The sequence below is a fragment of the Harpia harpyja genome, chromosome 3 (genome assembly GCF_026419915.1).
Source record: "Harpia harpyja isolate bHarHar1 chromosome 3, bHarHar1 primary haplotype, whole genome shotgun sequence".
NCBI classification, from domain to species: Eukaryota; Metazoa; Chordata; class Aves; order Accipitriformes; family Accipitridae; genus Harpia; species Harpia harpyja.
The window spans coordinates 67,727,577-67,737,677 of NC_068942.1; the positions used below are offsets into that span (position 1 = coordinate 67,727,577).

At 39.1% G+C, this 10,101-nt stretch overlaps 1 long non-coding RNA gene across 1 annotated transcript; it reads left to right on the forward strand.

Moving 5' to 3' along the window:
- The first annotated feature begins 324 nt into the window (after positions 1-324).
- On the forward strand, positions 325-9,323 carry LOC128140241 (uncharacterized). Its single transcript, XR_008234661.1, has 3 exons — positions 325-516; positions 6,645-6,725; positions 7,806-9,323. It is a non-coding gene; the product is annotated as an uncharacterized LOC128140241 (long non-coding RNA).
- Positions 9,324-10,101: the final 778 nt, after the last annotated feature.

Here is a 10,101-nt window from a genome sequence, read left to right on the forward strand (position 1 = left end):
AGTTTTAGGGGCAGGAACAGTAAAATGTTTAAGAAATATCTCTATTTGAAAAAATCGACTGATTTCTCTACCTGTGAAGATGGCAAGGAAGGAAAAAAAGCCCCAGAAAACAAAATACTTTCATCACCACGCTCTGAATTGCACCGGGTGTTTCTGAAGTCTCTTTTTAAAGCTCTCACTTCTCTTTAAAATTCCCTGCAGAAAGCCATTTTCCAGGCAGAAACCAGAGGAATTAGAGGGCAGCGATTTCCTGACGAGGTGGCAGAGCTGGGGAGGGAACCCAGATCTGTGTCCCCTTCTCACTTGGCTGCTTTTGTTGGCAGCAGCTAAGGAAGCTGAACTACCCGTGTGATTCTCTGCAGACTGCGTGCACTGCGATAGCCAAAACTCATGAATGTTCTTACTTTGCAGTATTTCGTTGTGCCTTGTAAAAGCCGTGGTGAGTGGGTACCTCAATAATACTAAGGGATCCTGGGTTTTGTTTTGCAGCAGTCATCATCTGTGACTTCCATCTAGGTAAGATGCCGATTTCCATGTGGTGCTGTGCTGCCGTGATTTATTAGCTTTCACCCAGTCTTGCCTTAGTAATGGGAAAATTAAGCCCTTATGTGTTCTCACATGATATTTTCTTCTGTTCACATCATGCCTTTTGCACTATCTCAGTTTAATTTGCCTTGACTTATATTAAGGTTTTCTTCCAAAAGCCCTTTCCTATAGACCAAAGCAATGAATTCAGTGTGAGGAAGGCTAGACATCATCTTTTCACTCAGAGAAATAGATCACAGAAAAGGAAGCCTTTAAAATGCTACTATCTATCTCTTTACCTGATTAGTATATAAAGAACATAGTACAAGAGTAAGGGCTGAAGAGTTAATCTCTTACATTAATCTCCCCCATTACATTATATTAAGTAATCTCTTCCTCAAATGACTATACAATGCAGTGCTGCTAGTAAAATAAATTTCACATCAGGATTTTTTAAGTATTGTAGCCCTTGAATAATTTTCTTTATTTAACTCCATGACAAAATTGCATCCCAAATACTATACAGACATCTGCTCTGAAACTTCCTCAAACTGGTGGGATTGGCGGATCTCTTTACAGCCAAAACATTCAACAAAAAGATTCCTCAGTTTTCCCTCATCATGCACAATTATGAGTTTTGACTTTAAATACTCATACTTGTAATTACAGTATTCTGAAAAGATGTCCTATATATATATATGTTTCCCAGCTTGACTGTGACTTCAAGTAAATTCTCTTGTCTGAGGTGCTTGGTAAAGTGAAACTGAATTAGTAAGAGTACAATAAAACAAGTTACAGTGTTTAGATGTAATAACCAAAAATAAAGTCAATTTAATCTTCCAAAGTAGGACAGCTTTTCAGTGTATTCGTCACTATGGAGATTTAACAGTTGATTCCAACTTGCATTTTAATAGCAAACTTACATAATTGTGAGTCCTGGTGTGGTACTGCTGAGAGTATTCAGGCTGGAATTACTAGTTAGACAGATCCTGCTTAACCTTGTAGTTAAGACTTGCTAATAGTTTACACATGTGCATGACAGTTGTTAATAACCATCTTTATAATCACCTTTGGATTTCTCTTTTCTTCCTCACTCAACACTATCCAAAAGAGAAAATCAGTATTAGTGGTCAAGTCTGGAGATTAAAATCAAGATTATTGCGTTTTATTTTTTTATTATTTAGCTAGTTTTGCCAGTGAGGATGAGCAGATATTTTTGCAACGTGTATTTTAAATAGACACTTTTTATTTATTTATTTGTTTGCGTATTTATTTGTTGGTAGACAAATTTTCCTGGATGTGTTTAAAGATGTTCATGAGGAAAAAAATTCTCAGAAGTATTTAAGAGATTGCTGAGTGCTCAAAACTGGGAAAGTATGCTGGAAATTTTTTGTTTTGACTAGAAAAATTATTTGGTTTTGGCAGTATTTTTTGCATGTGCCCTCTTCATTCCTAAGTGCTTGCTTTGTAACGAATTCCAGTCATTACATAAATTGAGGCAAAAGGTTTGCTTTAAATTGTCTGTGCCTTAGTTTCTCCAGTTGGGGAATGGTTGAGAAAAATCATCTACTTCCCAGGGTGTTGGGAGGCTTAATTAAGTGTTTATAAAGTACTTTAAGACTTTTGCATGAAATGCATTACAGATGTGTAATGTAACATTATTATTAATGAATATCACAAATTATTTTTTATCTCTGGCAATTTTCCATTACTTTAGAAAATTAGTCTAATCTAACATATTGGCCAAATAGACAGAATTGCTGCAGTTCCTTTAGTAAAAGTTCAATGATGGAGTCATGTTGACTTTTATCTTCAACAATCTTCCCTTAGAGTCTTCCAGAGGCACAGGACTTGAGCCATGCTTCTAATTGTTGGCTTCAGGCTAAAACTTTTGATCACTTTATTTCTGCTACTTTCTGTTAAACTCACTGAATGAAAAGGCTTGATAACACTTTATACTGTCTAATTCTTTATTTTGGGGAGTATGAAAGATGAATTTGACCTCCTGAATTTTTAGTCTAAACTTTGGTAACAGGGAGCATCCTCATTCTTGTTTTCATTCATATTAATACTGCATCTATCTCTTTTGCCCTGTAAAAAGCTATTAATATTGTTCTATTAACCTCTTTCTAAGTAATAATGACCTTTCCCCTGAAAATGCAATTATTGGACTTTTTTCCCATAATAAATCTCATTTATTAGAAAGTTTGGCCTTGTGCACTTTGTTCTCTGCCATTTCCTTAAAAAAAATCATCTTTATTTTCAAATAAGTACATTACTTTTATTCAGAAAAATATTCTATAATGCATGCACTTGGTCACAATTTGAGAGGAGGTAATGGCTGCTTGGTTCAACTATGTCTCTGCCTTTAGAAAGAAAAAGGCTCTACTGACAGTGCTCTACATTCCTCCATTGCTTGACTGTGCTCTGGCTGTTTGCAGCTGTAGTATCTTCTATTTTGCAAAGAATTGCCAACCAGGTCAGTTTGGCTCTTGCTAATGTCCTGTCCAAATGGTCTCTGCTTGGTTAGAGAAAGCTCCTATTCCCTTTCTGCAGGGAGTAGTGATTTTGAGGTGTTGCCTGGCAAGCTTTCTCTGTTTTGTCATTAGCTCCTGAGAGGAAGAAGGAGGAGAAATGCTAGACACCTCCTGTTGTGTGTGGCAATGCAAACTTCTGGGGAGACAGAATGGGAGGTACGGGAAAAGCTCTTACTGCGTTCCTGCTCTTCAAGCTGCTGGTTTTGTCAAGGGAGATGATGAAGAAACTTTCCTGTATTCTAAGGAATACAAAGGTAATGAAAGCATCTGTAGCCTCTCCACATCCTTGATGAAGCAGTGGCTATAGCAGAGGGATTTTTCTTCACTCCAGTAAAACAATGCTAAAAAGCTGTGTAGAAGAGCAACATTATTGTCCTGGTTCTCCTCTATGCCCTACCTCCTCTTGTTGGAGGAGTTTCCAGTTGCTTGAGGTCAGAGAGAGAAGGAAGGTTGTGGCAACACCCTTTCCCTGGCCATTTTCTTTCCTAATTGTAAAGAATCCTTAAAGAAGAAATGTGAAAATCCATATAGGTTTCCCTTCCTATGTAACAGGAACAACTTCTATACCCACATGTAGGGGAAGAATAGTTTTGTGGTTATAGCTCTAGGCTGGAAAAGGGAAGAAGTGGATTCAGAGTCTTGGTGTGTCTGATTTTTTTTTGTGAGCACAGGCAAAAAAATTTTTTGTGTGTCCATTTTTTTTAAATGGACCCATCAAATTAGAATACAAATTTCTTAAAACATGCACTGAAATAAAGGCAGCAGTTACATACTGTACATTAGAAATTAGAAAGTGAGGCTCAGCTTCTAAGAATGACAGAAAATGGCTGTCAGATTTATAACATGGACAGAGAGACTGTCCTTCCACGTATTCTCCCCCACCATCTCCCAAATTATCAGACATGCTACCAGGAATGTTAACACTAAAGATTTCAAGCAACAAAAAAAGGACTTAGTACCATGTAGGCAGGTAGACATGAGCTATACCATATGCACAATTTTAAGATGAAGAATTATTTTTTTAAGCTTTGTTTTTCTAACATTTGTTTGAACTGCACTCTTCAGAAAACCGCATCTTCTTTACATTTCCTGGCTCTGTGACTCATCAAAATGAACTGTGTTAGTCACATCAAATGATGTGTTTCATAGAATAAGACAGGAAAAGCAGCACACTGAGTCATCATCATAGGGAGGGTGGCAGCCAAGCCACTATCAATCAGACAACATAGGGTAAAGCAAGCCTATTAAATGACTGGGGTCACAGAAACACAGCCCAGTGACAGGAAATCATTTACAATCAGGTGAACGTGAGCCTCCTCATCTTTTTAGTCTGTTTTTTAAGGAAGTGAGATGTGCTATCGTGATGTTTACCTGTCTGTCAGCCTCTGTCCCCCAGTAACTTTGTAAGCCATTGGCCACTCTCAATCAAATTTGTTGAAGTGGTAGAGGTCTCAGAAATATGAAGTTCTTAATGCATTTCCTAAAAGTTGATGCTTTTACCAAGCAGGGCCATGGCCTTTGCACCTTCCTGAGAGAAGGGCTGTAACACTGTCTCAGCTGTCACCTGCTCCGTGCCCCTGTTGAGCTGGCCACCATCTCACCTGCACTGGCTGGTCTGGCAGTGCTTGTGTGGCTCAGCTCAGCACAACTCCTCCTGCTCCTTGCTCTGCACTCACAGAAGGATCTGGGGGTGTTAACAGCTGGGTTATCCTTATGGATTTGGGAGAGGAAGTGGAAGAATGAGGTGGCAGCGGAGACTTTATGTGGTGTGACACAAGACCTGGTGATGATACACACTGACAGAAAGAGGTGTGGAAATAGGGAATTGCATTATAAAGCCACTGCAAACCAAGATTCAGTTCAGGGAGTGACTTGTTTCTGAAGCGAGCCTCTGTGCTAGGTATTTTTTAAGAGCTTTTTTCCTAGTGGAAATCTTTCAGTTCTGTCTACGTTCAACAAATTACTGTAGTTTAACTTATAACCTAATTCTGAGCGCTCAGGTTATGCTCCTTGCTAGAGACACTTCAATTTCTGCTTCAGCTCCCTTAGGAATGAAGGTTGATGCAACTGTACTGTCTCTCTGTCTGCTGTGCCCAAAGTCAATTGAAAACAAGGCCCACTTTTGACAAACTTGACTGAGGAGTTGAAGTCCCTATTTAAATTCCTCTAAGTTTAATGAAAATGAGTAAGTGGCTAAAAAAAATAGTTTCTGCTAATTATCCCTCAGCAAGCCAATTAGTAGACGTGTACTGGCTAGCCAAACAGCCTGCTTGCTATTCCAGACTAACTATAGCAAGAATTATCTTTTGCTTGCTGGGGGGTTACACAGGATGGGGAGAGAAGAGGGCTAATAGATGAACTGGGGTTATTTTGACAGGGGAAAAGAAGGATATAGGATAAACATTTGTAAGACATCAGGGTTTCATTTATCTTATTTGTGATGAAATAATCTGACTGTTTTTTCAAAGCTTTGACAATATTTTTCATGACCAGTTTAAAATTTATAAAGGGGAAGAATGATGGCAAAATTATCACAGCACACAATTGTCATCTCCCCCCCCCCCCCCCAATTAATTAATCTTTAACATTTGTTAACTGTCCATAATCTCTCAGTTGTTTTTTAGGCTGGTGCTTTTCACAGGAGATTACCGTGTTTCTTATTAGGAAAGGAACAAATATACTTCACTTGCTTCTCCTTAATTATTTTGATTTTGTAGTAAACTCATGAACAGCAAGCTAAAATCTGGCAGTTCCATTATATTAGCATGTTGAGGTGGATTTGATTTTCTTCTCATTACTGTAAATTTGAACATCTCTTCAATAGGGCTGAGGAGAAACAAAGGCACAGGAACACATAAACACCATAGCAATCTGGACTCAAAAAATATAGAAAGATTAGTTGTCATGCCACAGAACCACTGTTGGCATACGAGTCAGTTACCAAATCAAACTGATTTTCCTCATTTTTTTCCCAGTAACTAATTCTTACCTCTAATTTATTTGGTAGGGATTTTTCTATGCTCTGCTTTGCTTTTCATACTGTTGCTGGGACAGACTGGAATTATCATCTGTAGAGTGTGCCACGTCAACTGACATTGGCATACTGTGTCTTTTTGCATAATGCCATCTATTATTATAATCTGTCATAATATAGCATCCCATTCATTACACAGGTCATATTTCTAAATTTTATCTGTGGCAAAGATTTGCCAAATTGTTTCCTTAATATAGGAATTTGGGGGGATACTTTTACTGGGGTTTTGCTACTGGACTTCTGTATTCATAGTGAAATACCCACATTTCATATTTTTGAGGTTAGTACTTATAAATACGAGCATTTTTATCTTTCATTCTAATAGCATGGAGGACTAGAGGGATAGGTGTTATATTCCAAAGGTCCACAGGAGGTGGGAAAGGTTTTGTTGAGTCTGCAGATCCAGTTTGCAGGTGCTGCTCTTTAATGGTTTCTATTCTAGGATGTACAGAATAGGAACCAGTAGCAGCTTCCACCTCCGTACACAGAGGTGTGATGTTTAGAGCTACTAGGACAGAAGGTCTGTGACTGCTCTACTTTCTTTGCAGGCTGGCTTATCTTACCTGGAGGGTGAAGCCTACCCTGGAAGCCTTGATGAGAAAGGATAGCTCTCACCTCCTCCGATGAATGTAAGAGGAAATATCAAGTAGAAAAGCCTTAAAAATTCTATAGAAACATGAGGAGGGGAAAAGTAATGAACACTGAGCCACATAGTCCCTGAAGGAAGGGTCTCCCCACGTTGATTCTGTTTGTGAGCTCAAAGAAGGATTGCAAGGACTCTGGCTATCTTAGTGTGAAGGTGGTGAGAAGACTGCACTGGCATCCATGACATACTTCACTTCGAGCATAGTTCAAAGGTTCTTTTCCACTAAACTAACTGGGGGCTGTCAGGCACCCTGAAGTCATGGGGGAGGAAACACTAACATCCTTTATCTTATACTAGTATGCTTCTATCATAATTCACTTATTTTTAAAAATTATTGCAACTTTAAAACACACGGAACAAAAAATACAAAACTCCTGTGACTCTCAGCCAGTCTTGTTTTGTTTTGTTTTGTTTTTTTTTAATTTATGGCCAAGAAGAAGAGACTATTAATTCATACTTTTTGAATGTTTGGAGTCAACAGTACTGTGATTGGGTTCTGTTCTTGCCTTTTCTACAGATGCTGTTATGTGTTGGTGGGATTAGCAAGGCAGTGTTTGGAAGAGTGGTGTTCTCTGAAAAAGTTTCAGTTGGTACAGGTGGCTGCTTTTTCTCATGGACCTAATTTCATTTGAGCTTTTGGTTGTGTTTGGTATTGGAAAGCCAGCCTGTGACTCTAGGAAGGATCTGCTTTTCAATAATTTTCAAGAGAGCAGGCTTAATCAGGTTTGAGATTGCCCCATTCTGACACACACATATGTGCACACACATCTGCATCATTGATTTCAAAATGCTTCCCAAACCGCTCATTGTGTCTGCAGACCCTATTCATGGTGTTCCCTCTGGATTTTGGTATCAAATTCATACAAAAAGAAGTGACAATGACACCAAGTGTTTCCCTGACAACGCTTGTTTTGAGCGTATGTGCAGTAATGCTATTTGGTAACTGCTTTGGAGGGTAAATCCTCCTCCTCCCCATAAACTTCTGACTGTAGTATACTATTGAGCAAGTCTACACAAACCAGTCTGTGATCATCCACCTTAAATATATTTATTTTATTTCCAGCAGGTCAGGTCTCTAGCCCTTCTTTCATACGGTACATCCTGGCACACTTCCTGCCCTTGGAAAAGATTATTTCAATACCTGTGAATATATGCAGTACGATAGACCTCCTTAGACTTGCTTCTGCCCATATGGAAAACTGAGCTCTGAATATTTCTCTGGGAACCTCAAACGTGGAGAGTTCGCACAGTGAACAGAGAATGTCTTCCTGCCCCTGAAAGAAAAAAGGAGTTGACTGAGGCAGAGCCACTGTTACAGGCTGAGAATCAGCTCTACATGGCTCAGAAGTGAAAGGGAGAAATGAAACCAAAGCCTCCTCCAGCATATCTCATCCTAACTCTCTTATCCCTTTTCAGTACCAAACTGTATTGTCTTAATCTGGGAATGTGATTTATTTGTGAAATATCTAGTGGGTGGCAGAGGTGGGGAGCAAAGCTGCACAAAGCTCCCCAGAGCTGCTGACCGAGGTAAATAGTGTGTCATAACACATTTATCAAATAATAATGGAAACCATATAAAACATATAGGAGAGGGAGGGGGGAAACCCATTCCCCTCTGGGAAGTTACTGAATATTTCAGCCAGTTTATAAAAGTATGTGTACATGTGTTTGGAAGGGGGGAGGTTTTCCTAGCTTCACGTCTGTGAATAAATCATTGGCCTGGGATGTCTGAGCAGACAAGTGAAATGGATGAGTGCATTACGGATCAAGGAGGTGGTATTCCTGCCTTGGTTAGTTTGAGAGAGACCACCTAAGCACTGTGGGACCAAGATTAAACTGTAAGTTGTGCCTGTAGAGTTCTGAAAGGCTCAGGCTGCAGCCTCTGAATATGGTAGGAAGGTGGGGAATAAAATAAAACTGATGGTATTTCTCAAACAGAGGGCATGTCTGAACTGGCTTTGTTGCTAATATTTTTTTTTTCCCGTGAATTGGATTGCAAGCATAGATAAAATGAAAAAAAGAAAAGAAAGAAATGGCAAAGGTGTAATAGTTATACCTATTTTGGAAATAAATTGATGTTTAGGTGCAATTAAAAAAAAGGAAAAAGAGATTAATGATGTACTATGTATATTTTTCACTGTTTGCCACTAGTCATTTTCAGAATACAGAAGCTGAAGTCTGAAGCTCTCATTGACATTGAGAAGAATCTTGCATCATAGATGGTCTATTGAAGTCAGTGGGAATTACTTATGGAATGAGGTACCCATTCCACATAAATAAGGCTTGCAGAATTTGGATGAGTGTTACCAAAAAATACCAAGTTAAAAGGAGCCTGACAGAGACAGTATCCTTATAAATATATGTATAATTACAACTTTAGAATACTTGCAAGGGAGAAGGGGATCTGAGTTTTGGAATTATAAGCTTTCACAGGAAAACCTCTTAGAGTGCAACTGATCACCTTTTTATATTTACGCATGGCAATAGTGATTGAAGGCTTATCAGTCTACATATAGTAATGAATTAGATGAATTCTGGGGTGTAAGGAAAGCCAGTAGGAATTAAAAGGTGAAATATGGAAGGTGTCTCTATAGAAAAAGATCCTCTTTTTTCTTAAAGAAAAAAAAAGTCTTGATATTTTTCTATTATATTCTAAGATTTTATAATTTTTAAAAATCTTAATTGAAGGAATGTTGGAACTTTGTATTCAGCAAAATTTGCTTTCTCTTATAGTAGACACTCTTAAAGTGTTTTAAAATGATTTTAAAACCGTTCCTGCAAAAATGAACGTTTTAAAAAAATGCTGTGTTTTCCACCCATGGAATGATTTTCTTCTGTGCCTGATCACCTCTAATAGCAATCCAACAGCAGTCGCAGTCAGATGCGGACCCCCACTGTGCCAGGTCAGCCATTGGTTTGGGTTAGGGATTGGGCCAGAAGTTGTAATGTGAAGCCTTGGGGCAGCCCACCTTTAACACCAGGCAGGAGATCCCATGGCCGCAGAGGGGTGACGCTGGCAGTTTGTAGACACTCTGCCTCCCGTAACTGATGTCCCAGCGGGGTGTCAGCTATATTCCTGGCAATGGGATCTTCGGGGTGACGTAGGAGGCTGAGATGCTGAGCACATGCCATCGCTAAAGTTCCCATATCGCATTTCTCAGGAACGGAGATGTTAACTCCCCATGTTCAGGCCAGATTTCAGCTTCAGCATTCATATTGCGCCTACCTAAATCTCCCCTGAAGTTTTGATTCGATACAGTATCATTCATTTGGTGCCTTAAACAGTTCAGTGCAACGTTGCTGCCCGCACTGTTGAACATCTGCTCTGCTTCAAAAGTTGCTGAGTTTTGCCTGTGAGA